We start from the raw sequence: 10,435 nt of genomic DNA, 5'->3' as shown, positions 1-10,435 counted from the left end.
AGGAGCAGGGCCTACCCGGGCCAGGCTCCCTCGGGACCCACATGCCTGGCAGGACCCAGCTGAGCCTCCCACACTGTCCCCCTCCCCCAGCCATCCTCTGGGACTGGCTGAGACTGGCCCAGCCTCTGCACCAATCCCAGGTGGCTCTTTCCCTGGGGAGGCAGGTGGGGCCCCACAGGTCCCAGGCAGTGGAGACAGCTCAGAGCTGGAGCAGTGCTGGGGAGTGGGGCATATCCCTGGGACATGACTCCTGAGATCCCACCCACAGCCATTGGCCCCGTGGCCAGCAGCCCTGCTGAGCCCACATGGTGGCCCCCAGCTGCTGGGTGATGAGCCCCCTACAGCAGCGGCATAGCCAGGTTCTAACATCAGGGATTTCTTGTATTATGTATAGTGAGTGTATTATATAAAAAACAGGTAGTAGGGTTTACAATGTTCTAACAAGAGATTATGCTATTATCATTATCCAGTCAACTTGCACACCACTATTTTGAATTAGTGATAATTCACAGAGAGAGAAAGAAGAAAGCTGAATTTAGAGAATAATTATTAAACAGATTCTTGGTTATTCACTCCAGTCCATAGCACACAGCACCATAAACCCAGTAGAATCTGGCCAAGAGAATATTCACCTCAAATTGTCATCTGCTACACTCCCCCTCCCCCCCCCCGGCCCATTCCCAGTAACCACTATTCAGCAGGTCCGCCCAGAGCGGGGGGGGGGCAAGTGGGGCAATTTGCCCCAGGCCCGGAGTTTGTCGGAGACTCCCCACACTTCCGTCTTCCCCCATCCCATCCCCTGGCGTCCTGGATGTGGCACGCTGAGGCTCCGGTAGAGGGGGTAAGCGGCATGGTAAGGGAGGGGCCGGACAACCCCCTGACCCCATCCCCCCACAGCCATGACCCCCAGCTCCAAGCCCAGCCCCTCTGAGCCGGACACCCCCCTGACCCCATCTCCCCACATCCCTGAGCCCAGCCCCTGTGAGCTGGGCGCCCCCCAACCCAGAGCCCAGCTCCCCCCGGAGCCCTGGGCAAGCAGCACCTCCCCCAGGCAGCGACAGCCCATTTGCACCAACCATCACCATCACCCAGCAAGAGCCCATTATGTAACTGCAAATGTCTACATCCCATTAAAGCATTTAATGTTTTCAAATGTTGGATTTAGTGTATTTTCAAATTATTACAAATTAATTTTTGAATGTATTTCACTGGTTATTTTTTACATTTCCAAATACATGTTACTAGAGTATTGCAACTTTTTTTTATGGAAGGGGCCCCAAAAATTGCTTTGTATATGATGCAAATTGGAAGAGTAAAGTCAAAAAAATCCCTTTTCACGGATTCACACAAAAAAAAGTGAAACAGCATGCCTCAATCATGCAATAGATCAATTTGGCACATTAGCCAGGAGGAAGCAGAGTGTGAGTGTTTTCCACCACAACCCCATCCCTCCCGTTTTGCAACCATCCCCCCAGAGGAAGCAGACCGGGAGTGTTTTCCACCACAACCCCATCCCTCCCGTTTTGCAACCATCCCCCAGAGGAAGCAGACCGGGAGTGTTTTCCACCACAACCCCATCCCTCCCGTTTTGCAACCATCCCTGGACCAGTGACAGGTGCATGAGCAGCCCAGTCATTGGAACTAAGCACGGAGAAGTCAGTGGAAAAAATGAAAAGGGGCCACTGTGGTCTCACCTTGGGCTCAGGGGCATGCTCCGTTCCCCCAAACCTTACCTCCCTTTTCACGGATTCACACACAAAAAAGTGAAACAGCATGCCTCAATCATGCAATAGATCAATTTGGCACATTAGCCAGGAGGAAGCACAGTGTGAGTGTTTTCCACCACAACCCCATCCCTCCTGTTTTGCAACCATCCCCCCCCCCGAGGAAGCAGAGTGTGAGTGTTTTCCACCACAACACCATCCCTCCCGTTTTGCAACCATCCCCTATACCTCTATACCTACAAACCCTACCTCCCCTTTCACGAATTCAATGAAAGCGGCCACTCCGGTCAGGAAGCAGATCGGGATCGTTTTTGACCACATACCCCATCCCCTCCTGATTCGCAACCCCATGGACAGGCAGTAGCAAGTTAACAAACAGTTTACCAACCTGCTACGCTGCGTGGCAGAAACCGCTCCCAGTAGCAAAAGGGGAGGGCAACACTTTGTGCTGATACACCCCCTTCCCTCAGCGATGCGCACTGCGCCGCCTGGGGGCTCCAGCCGCTTCCTGCCCCCTCTTTTCCAGGCAGCCCTGAGCGCGGTGGCTCGGAGTTATGCAAGCTCCGGCCTGCACGGGGATAAGCCGGGTGGGTGAATCCAAGGGCCGGGCCAAACGGAGTGGAGGTGGCGGTGCGAGCCTGCTGTGTCCCTCCCAGCGGGGCTGTGCAGCACCTGCCAGTCACTGGGCACGTTATGGAAGGGGGGGGGGCGCTGTAAAGGAGCCTGACTCGTACAGCAAAATCCCCCCTCGCTGCAGCAGGGTGAGAGATTAAACGGCGGCTTTACTACCATGCGTGGAAACAGGCCACCTGTTGGGGTTACCCCCAGCATTAGTCACGGGAGGATTTCCGAGCCGGGCTGACGCTTCTACAGAGCTGCGCCTGTTCCGGGGAGACTGGGCGTGTAGGGTTCTCTAGCGAGCGCCACCACCTTCCTTGGAAATCACACCCGGTGAGATCTCAAAACCAAGTCCCCACAGACCTTCCACCCCCAGGCTGGACACCCTTCTGACTGGACTGTAAAAAGGCCGTAATGGCCTCTATGGCAGCCTTTCAAATCAGAATTAATCATTATCCGGCTATTTAGGGTTCCAGATCCGTTCACGTTCATCCCAAGTGAGTGCGGTCTGAGCAGATACTACATCCCTTAGGAACAACAAGTTGTATCTGTACACATCTTTCCCAGGGACATGCTGCCTGGGGTTGCCAACTTTCTAACCGGAACACCCTAGCCCCGCCCCTTCCCCGAGGCCTCACCCCCACTCACTGCATTCCCTCTCCCCCACCCTCACTCACTTTCACTCAGCTGGGGCAGGGGGTTGGGGTATGAGAGGGGATGGGTGGGGTGCAGGAGGGGACTCTGGGGTGGGGCTGAGGGATTCAGAATGTGGGAGGGAGCTGATTATTTGTGGGGGGGACACTGCTTGCCCACATTGTGCATGTCCCTGATCTCGCCTATGGAAGAGCTAGCTAACTCATATCTGGTGGCTTGGAAGGGGGAATCCTTCTCTCAGGCAAGGTTAAAGGTAATGAGAAGAGGAAGAACATTTCTAAAATTATGTATAAATAAACCCTACCGTTTCCTCATGTAACAGCTGCTGTATTTAGGGATGGGAAACCAACATTCTTAGAATAAGGCTTGCCAGCTCTCCTTGATCTAGTGTAAAACACGGGATTATACCTTCCTAATTTACAGGGATGCTGAGAGTCTAAATTAATTTTGATAAAATACTTTGAGTTTGATGGAAGGTGGTATAGAATTGCAGAATAGTATCTTGCTGGTGAAAGATTTTAAACACATGAATAGTATTTGAGATTATGTATGTGCATGGAACCAACTGTTGTTGAACCATTACTTTGAGTTTCCTGCATTTAAAATCTCACCAAAATGATGTATTAAGCTAAAGCCAAATTAATTCTAGTTATAACCTCACTGAAGTCAAAGGGTGAACTGGCCTAAGGATGAACTTAATGTTTTGTATTTAGTTCATCATAGCTTCTGTCAGCATATTTTCATGGTTGTCAATCAAGATTTATGTTCAGGTATTATCTCTAATGTTTTTCTGGGAATTAACTAAGAAGCCTTACGTAAGGCCCACCTCACCCGTTTCAGAAAGATTAATTTATACTGCACCCTTTTCCTTAGGGGCAGATTGAAAAGCAATGATTGATATAGCTCTCCCTTCTCTTGGGATCAGATGTAAATTGAGGAAAAAATGTGGCTTTATTCTCTTGGCTTGTATGTTACCTCAGACAAACATGTTGAAGAAAATACTGTAGTAAAATGTACAGTGTAGCCTAATAAATGCACATTCTTTAAGCACAGAGTGGAATGTTTGGCATCAGTAGCTCTTCCAGGACAATTTCACTTCTATGGATACATAGGTAAAGATTTAATATGGTTGGTCAGGTTATTGCACCTTGGTACAGACAACATGTATTTATTTTGTCAAGGTTATTTCTTTAATAGATACTGACATTTAGTCAGTAATAATACTCATATTATTACATACATTTATTTTGCTGCACATGTAACAAGTTCTGTGGGCTTGGTTGGGGTAGGTTACACTGTTCCTAAAGAACATGCTTATGTGTAGTTGGACAATGTTACTGTAACTTATGAAAAATACTTTGATAGTTTTGTTTATTAAGTGGGGATATAACATTTTTAAAAAAGCTTTAAGGAGGCTGTGTTGAAGGCATAGATATGGGGTAAAGAGGTTCGTGAGGAGTTATTAGCGTTTAGCACCGCTGGAAATCCAACCTTAAGTGTCTCAAGTTAGGCATTCAAAAGAAGAGGTAGTCAAATTAGTGGGAAATTTGGATCGTAATTTCTCTGTGCCTCTCTTTGTATACCTTTAAAACTGAAACAGTTATGCCTAATATACAGGGATGGGGTGAGGTTTGATTTCTCAGTGTTTATAAGGTGCGTTAAGATCCACAGATGGAGGGTGCTCTAGCAGTGTAGAATACACCTCTACCTCGATATAACGCTGTCCTTGGGAGCCAAAAAATCTTACCGCGTTATAGGTGAAACCACCTTATATCAAACTTGCTTTGATCTGCCGGAGCATGCAGCCCCGCCCCCCCGGAGCACTGCTTTACCGTGTTGTATCCAAATTCGTGTTATATCGGGTTGCGTTATATCGGGGTAGAGGTGTACTAGTTTATTATAAGAGTATTTCTCCTATGCTTATCCAATATTAGCTAGTTATCAACAGGAAGAAAGAAAGAAGAATAACTTTAAAATAGTGTATGCTTATATCAGGTAATTGTAATGGTGCCTCTTCTGTCCACTTTCCAGTAGCCAGACAAACACCACTACCCCAGTGGGCAGGGCACTGGCAGCCTTTTTGGAATTCTCAGCAGATCAACCAAAGACTGAATGGACTCAATTGCCACCTTACCCCTACAAGAGGACTGAGCTATTAATATTGGGAGAGCTTCGTTCTCCAGAAGTCTCAAGGCAGAACCTTTGATAAGCACTACAGTGTTATATATTCAATGGCAAAAAACCCCACTACCTACATGAAACATAGAGTTAAGGTTGCTTGGTGATATGTTGTCCCATTGCAGAAGATTGAGCTGAGGTAAACCGAAACAGGAAATGCAAAGTAAGGTTGCACATGTAACTTTAACTCTGCCCTTTTTCAGCACTGCCCCAATATTCCCCATTAAAATACACACCTTTACTCTGCCAACCCCAAGTTGCTGAAATGTAGGAACTCTTCACCACCTCCTTTTACAACCCATTCATTCTCCCCTCAGGGGAATTCAGCTAACAAAATTAAAGTTGACCACGGGGGTGCCTTCCCTCTGTTCCCCTGGAGCTGGTAGGAGCCAATGGGAATTATTTGCATACGCTCCAGGTGCAGTCAGAGTGTTAGGTGTGCCAATACAAGGCAATGGAGGCAGTCGTTGGCCCTGCTTTGTAAAGGTATGTTTGTGATATAACCACATGTATGGATTACTTTGAGGTGTGTGACCGTTTAAAAATAAGTATTAAGTTTATGCAAATGTGTTTAGACTTTATGAAATGCTTGTAAATTGCTGCAAGCATTAATCATTTATAATATCTGTATAAGATAATACTTAAGTTTTGGTTTGTTCTAAAACTGTAAAGCCACCAGGCAGGAGAGAAGCATTAACAAGTGTAAAAACACCTCCTGTGGTAAACTAGTATATCTCCTGCCCAACAAAAGAAGGCCCATAGACACCAGACAAATCATTGTAGAAGATCAGAGGACAAGGGACTTTGATTGCTCCCCCCACACCCATAAAGAGGAGATCTGCATGGGGACTTGTCCCATTAGCTTGAACTCTAAGAAAATAAAAGGAAGAAAATAAAAATTCCTGACAGAAAGAAACTGTACCTCTATGCTGCTTGGACTTGGAGAGGGCAAGATTTCTAAGCATAAGCAAGAGATCCCCAGCTGCGTAGCCTGAGTTAGCCCTAAAGGACCTATAGAGCTTGCATATTACAGCAGCCTCTTACCTTTTGGAACCTAGGACTGTAACTCATTTGTGTGTATGTTTACCTGCTTTAACATTGTAAAAATTTTCATTTCTTTTCTCAGTTAATAAATCTTTAGTTTATTATAGGTTTGGCTAGAAGTAGGGCTGTCAAACTATTAAAAAAATTAATTGTGATTAATGGTGATATTTTTAAAAAATGATTAATTCCACTGTTAAACGATAATAGAATACCATTTATTTAAATATTTTTGGATGTTTTCTACATTCTCAAATATATTGATTTCAATTACAACACAAAATACAAAGTGTACAGTGCTCACTTGATATTATTTTTTATTACAAATATTTGCATTGTAAAAAAGAAACAAAATAAATAGTTGTGATGGTATCCGTGGGGTGCAGCCTGGGATTGTGGGACCACTGTGCCACCTTCTCACTACCTTGGGCTGTCTCTCACCGTGCCCTACTGGTGGTAAGCAGCAAACCACTCTGGGGTTCCATCCGCCAGCTCCTGCCAGCCGGGGTCCTAGCTGCCAGCCCCGCTCAGCCCACTGCCATCCGGGGTCCCAGCTGCCACCTCCGCTCAGCCTCCTGCCGGCCTGGGTGAACGGAACTCCAGGCCAGCGGATGGAACCTTGGGTGAACAGAACCCCAGACTGTTCACCCAAGCCACCAGGAAGCTGAGCGGAGCCGCCGGCTGGCAGTGGGCTGACCGGGGCCGGCGGCTGGGACCCCAGCTGCTGGTCTGGGGTTCTGTCGGCCGGCTCCTGCCAGCCGGGATCCCGGCCACCAGCCCCGCTCAGCCCGCTGCCGGCTGAGTGAACGGAACCCCAGGCCGGCAGCGGGCTCAGTGGCAGCTGGGACCCGCAGCCTGCCATTAAAAAAAAATCATCTTGCGTGCCGTAGGTTGAGGGCCCCTGTTCTAGTGTATGCAGTCTATCCTGTGTGTACTGTACTTTGATAATTTTCGCTATACACTATTTTCCTCTTATGCGCTGACCTTAGAACCTAACCCCCGCGTAAGATGTGACTCCACTGTATTTATTTTTGAAAGTTTATAATAAGTGATGTTCCGGGGGGGGGCAAGGTGGAAGTTTTGCCTAGGGCGCAAAATATCCTTGCACTGGCCCTGCTGACAGATGGTGTAAGCAGGTTACAGATATTCAATACACAGACTGGACTCCCTTTTCAGCCTGGGACCACTCTTCCTCAGTTCAGAGTTTTTCCTCCAGATGTTCCTTCCAAGAGTTGAGTTGGGAGAGTGGCCAAGTCATGATGTCACTTCCCCTCTTCTATATTTTCTTCCAGCTTGCTGGAAAGAACTTTGTTGTGACGTGGGGATCAGGCAGTCCCCCTTGGTCAAGCAGTCTCCATTGCATACGTGTGCTCTTTCTGAGAAGTCTCTGGGATGAGTGAGTGTGGATTCTCTTTAATAGGCCATAAGCACGTGTCTGCCTGGTCCTTTATTGCAATTGAAAGGTTGGCTGTGGGTGTCTCCTAACCTCATAACATATTTCAGTAATACATATAGCAATACTTCATAACTTCACATATAATCCAACAGGGTTTTAATGTTTAGCAGATCGAGACTTTTAAAATGATACCTCACAAGGCATACTTTGTACATACCATAATATCAAAGTGGTGGATATGGGGGTTCCAGAGTGCTTCTTTGAGGTACAGAGTGTCACAGGGACTATCTGTGACTCCATGTTTAGGCAGTTATAGTGCTTGAGGAGTTCACACTTGATGTTTAGTTGGTGCAATCTAAATATAGAGCTCATAGCCAGTTTGGGGTTTGTGTCCTGCTTCTTAACAGTCTGTCCTGAGGTTGGTACGCACACGTGAGTCACTCCAGACAGCTTGACACATCCCTTCAAGGTAAGGGAGCTGTAACTGTGAAGTGGTTTTTAAATTGAACATGTGTGGTATTCTTTCTGGGGAGTTGGCCAAATGAGTGTATGCGAGTATCTAGAACCTCCTGAATCTTATCGTGCCAAGGGCCCTTGTGCGTGTGTGCTTATTGAGGAATTGCTCTAAGAGGGTAGAGGAAAAGTGGCGTGGGCAACCTTTCTCCCCAACCCCTTTGTGTCCTTTAATTGTGTTTGCTCTCACCAAGAGGATTCCACCTGATGGTTTGTAAAAGGAGGGAAAGAGCTTTACTTTGCCAGTCCCACAGTTGCTGAAATGTTCAAGGTATGTGTGTTAACAGAGCGTGTTGGGGCATTGCTGAAAGAGGACAGAGTTAGGGTTACATTTTCTGGTTTTTAGAAGTTTGAGTTTTGCTCACATTCTGCAAGGGGATGACATACCATCAACTGTAGTTAACTCTGTGTCCGTGTAGGGTGGGGGTTTTTTTGTTTGTTTTTTGTTTGCCACTGAATTTCCTTGTGGTTCTGTTCCTGTGTGTGTGTGTGTGTGTGTGTGTGTGTGTGTGTGTGTGTAATATTACACACACACACGGAAATTCAGTGGCTTTATATGTGTATGTGTGTATATTTGTTGGCAGGTGTAAGTAGTCATTTAGGCAGTTGTACATATACCATGTCCCACGATTAGCATCCTGAGTCCAGCATCCTCCCTCTCTCCACACACATCAGCTACATCATACCAGTCTACTTTGGCGCACTTCCCCAGCCATGCCCCTGACACATTCAATTCATTTCCCCCACCCACTACTGTACACAGGCCCCCCACCATAAGCAGGGAACACGTCTCCCTGAGGTCTTCACTCCCTATGATACAAATATTTCTGTTGATGTTCCTTCCCTCCTATAACCTGACTCACATGCAGTGCCTGGAGTTAAGGACAACTATGTCACAGTGGAATATTGTTCCTACTTGTGTTTCAGAATGATTGCAGGATGGAGTTTGTGGCAGGGCTAGTGAGAGGAAACAGATGACGTTTCAGTTCCAAAACACTGACAATTCTATGTTTTGAGAGAGACATCCTCTGACCCTGGTCCAGGAGTGCTGCCAGCTTTTCTGCCGCCCTAGGTGGTGGAAGGTCCCGCCCCGAAATGCCGCTCCCCCACAGAGGGAGCGGAAGGTTCCGCCACCGAAATACCGCCACGGTCGCCACCCCACAAATTATAGTGCCCTAGGCGACCGCCTAGATCGCCTAATGGGTTGCGTCAGCCCTGCCCTGGTCCAGTAGATGTTCCCCATCTCTGAGAAACAGTGAGATGTCAGAGCTTGTGTCATAACTATAAAGGGAAGGGTAACAGCTGTCCTGTGTACAGTACTATAAAATCCCTCCTGGCCAGAGACTCCAAAATCCTTTTCCCTGTAAAGGGTTAAGAAGCTCAGGTAACCTGGCTGGCATCTGACCTAAAGGACCAATAAGGGGACAAGATACTTTCAAATCTTGGGGGGGGGAAGGCTTTTGTTTGTGTTTTGTTGGGGAGTGTGTTCGTTCTCGGGACTGAGAGGGACCAGACATCAATCCAGGTTCTCCACATCTTTCTAAACAAGTCTCTCCTATTTCAAACTTGTAAGTAAATAGCCAGGCAAGGCGTGTTAGTTTTCCTTTGTTTTCTCAACTTGTAAATGTACCTTTTACTAGAGTGTTTATCTTTGTTTGCTGTACTTTGAACCTGAGACTAGAGGGGAGTCCTCTGAGCTCTTTAAGTTTGATTACCCTGTAAGGTTAATTTCCATACTGATTTTACAGAGATGATTTTTACCTTTTTTTCTTTAATTAAAAGCTTTCTTTTTAGAACCTGATTGATTTTTCCTTGTTTTAAGATCCAAGGGGTTTGGATCTTGATTCACCAGGAGTTGGTGGGAGGAAGGAGGGGGAATGGTTAATTTCTCCTTGTTTTAAAATCCAAGGGGTTTGGATCTGTATTCACCAGGGAATTGGTGAAGGTTTTTCAAGGTTTCCCAGGAATGGAATTGAAATGGTGGCAGCAGAACCAGAGCTAAGCTGGTAGTTAAGCTTAGAAATTTTCATGCAGGCCCCTACATTTGTACCCTAAAGTTCAAAGTGGGGTTCCAGCCTTGACAGCTTGTAATGTTTCTATGCTATTATGACATTCTCGTGTGCAATCCAGACCAGTGAGGGACTGTGTCACCCCTGTGCTGCAAACTCAGGTGCCTCACAATGCTTTGCTGCTGTAGCTGTCACCTAGGCCACTCACAAACATCCTTCTAGTATGCAGGTAAAACCCTGAGTGTTTGTGTATAGCTGCAGCCTGCCAGCCACACATCAGTCACACTCTGGCTTCCACCAGC

Source organism: Chrysemys picta, chromosome 3, assembly GCF_011386835.1.
Source record: "Chrysemys picta bellii isolate R12L10 chromosome 3, ASM1138683v2, whole genome shotgun sequence".
NCBI lineage: Eukaryota > Metazoa > Chordata > Testudines > Emydidae > Chrysemys > Chrysemys picta.
The sequence above is the reverse complement of the archived record's forward strand: the minus strand, read 5'-3'. Positions refer to the sequence as shown.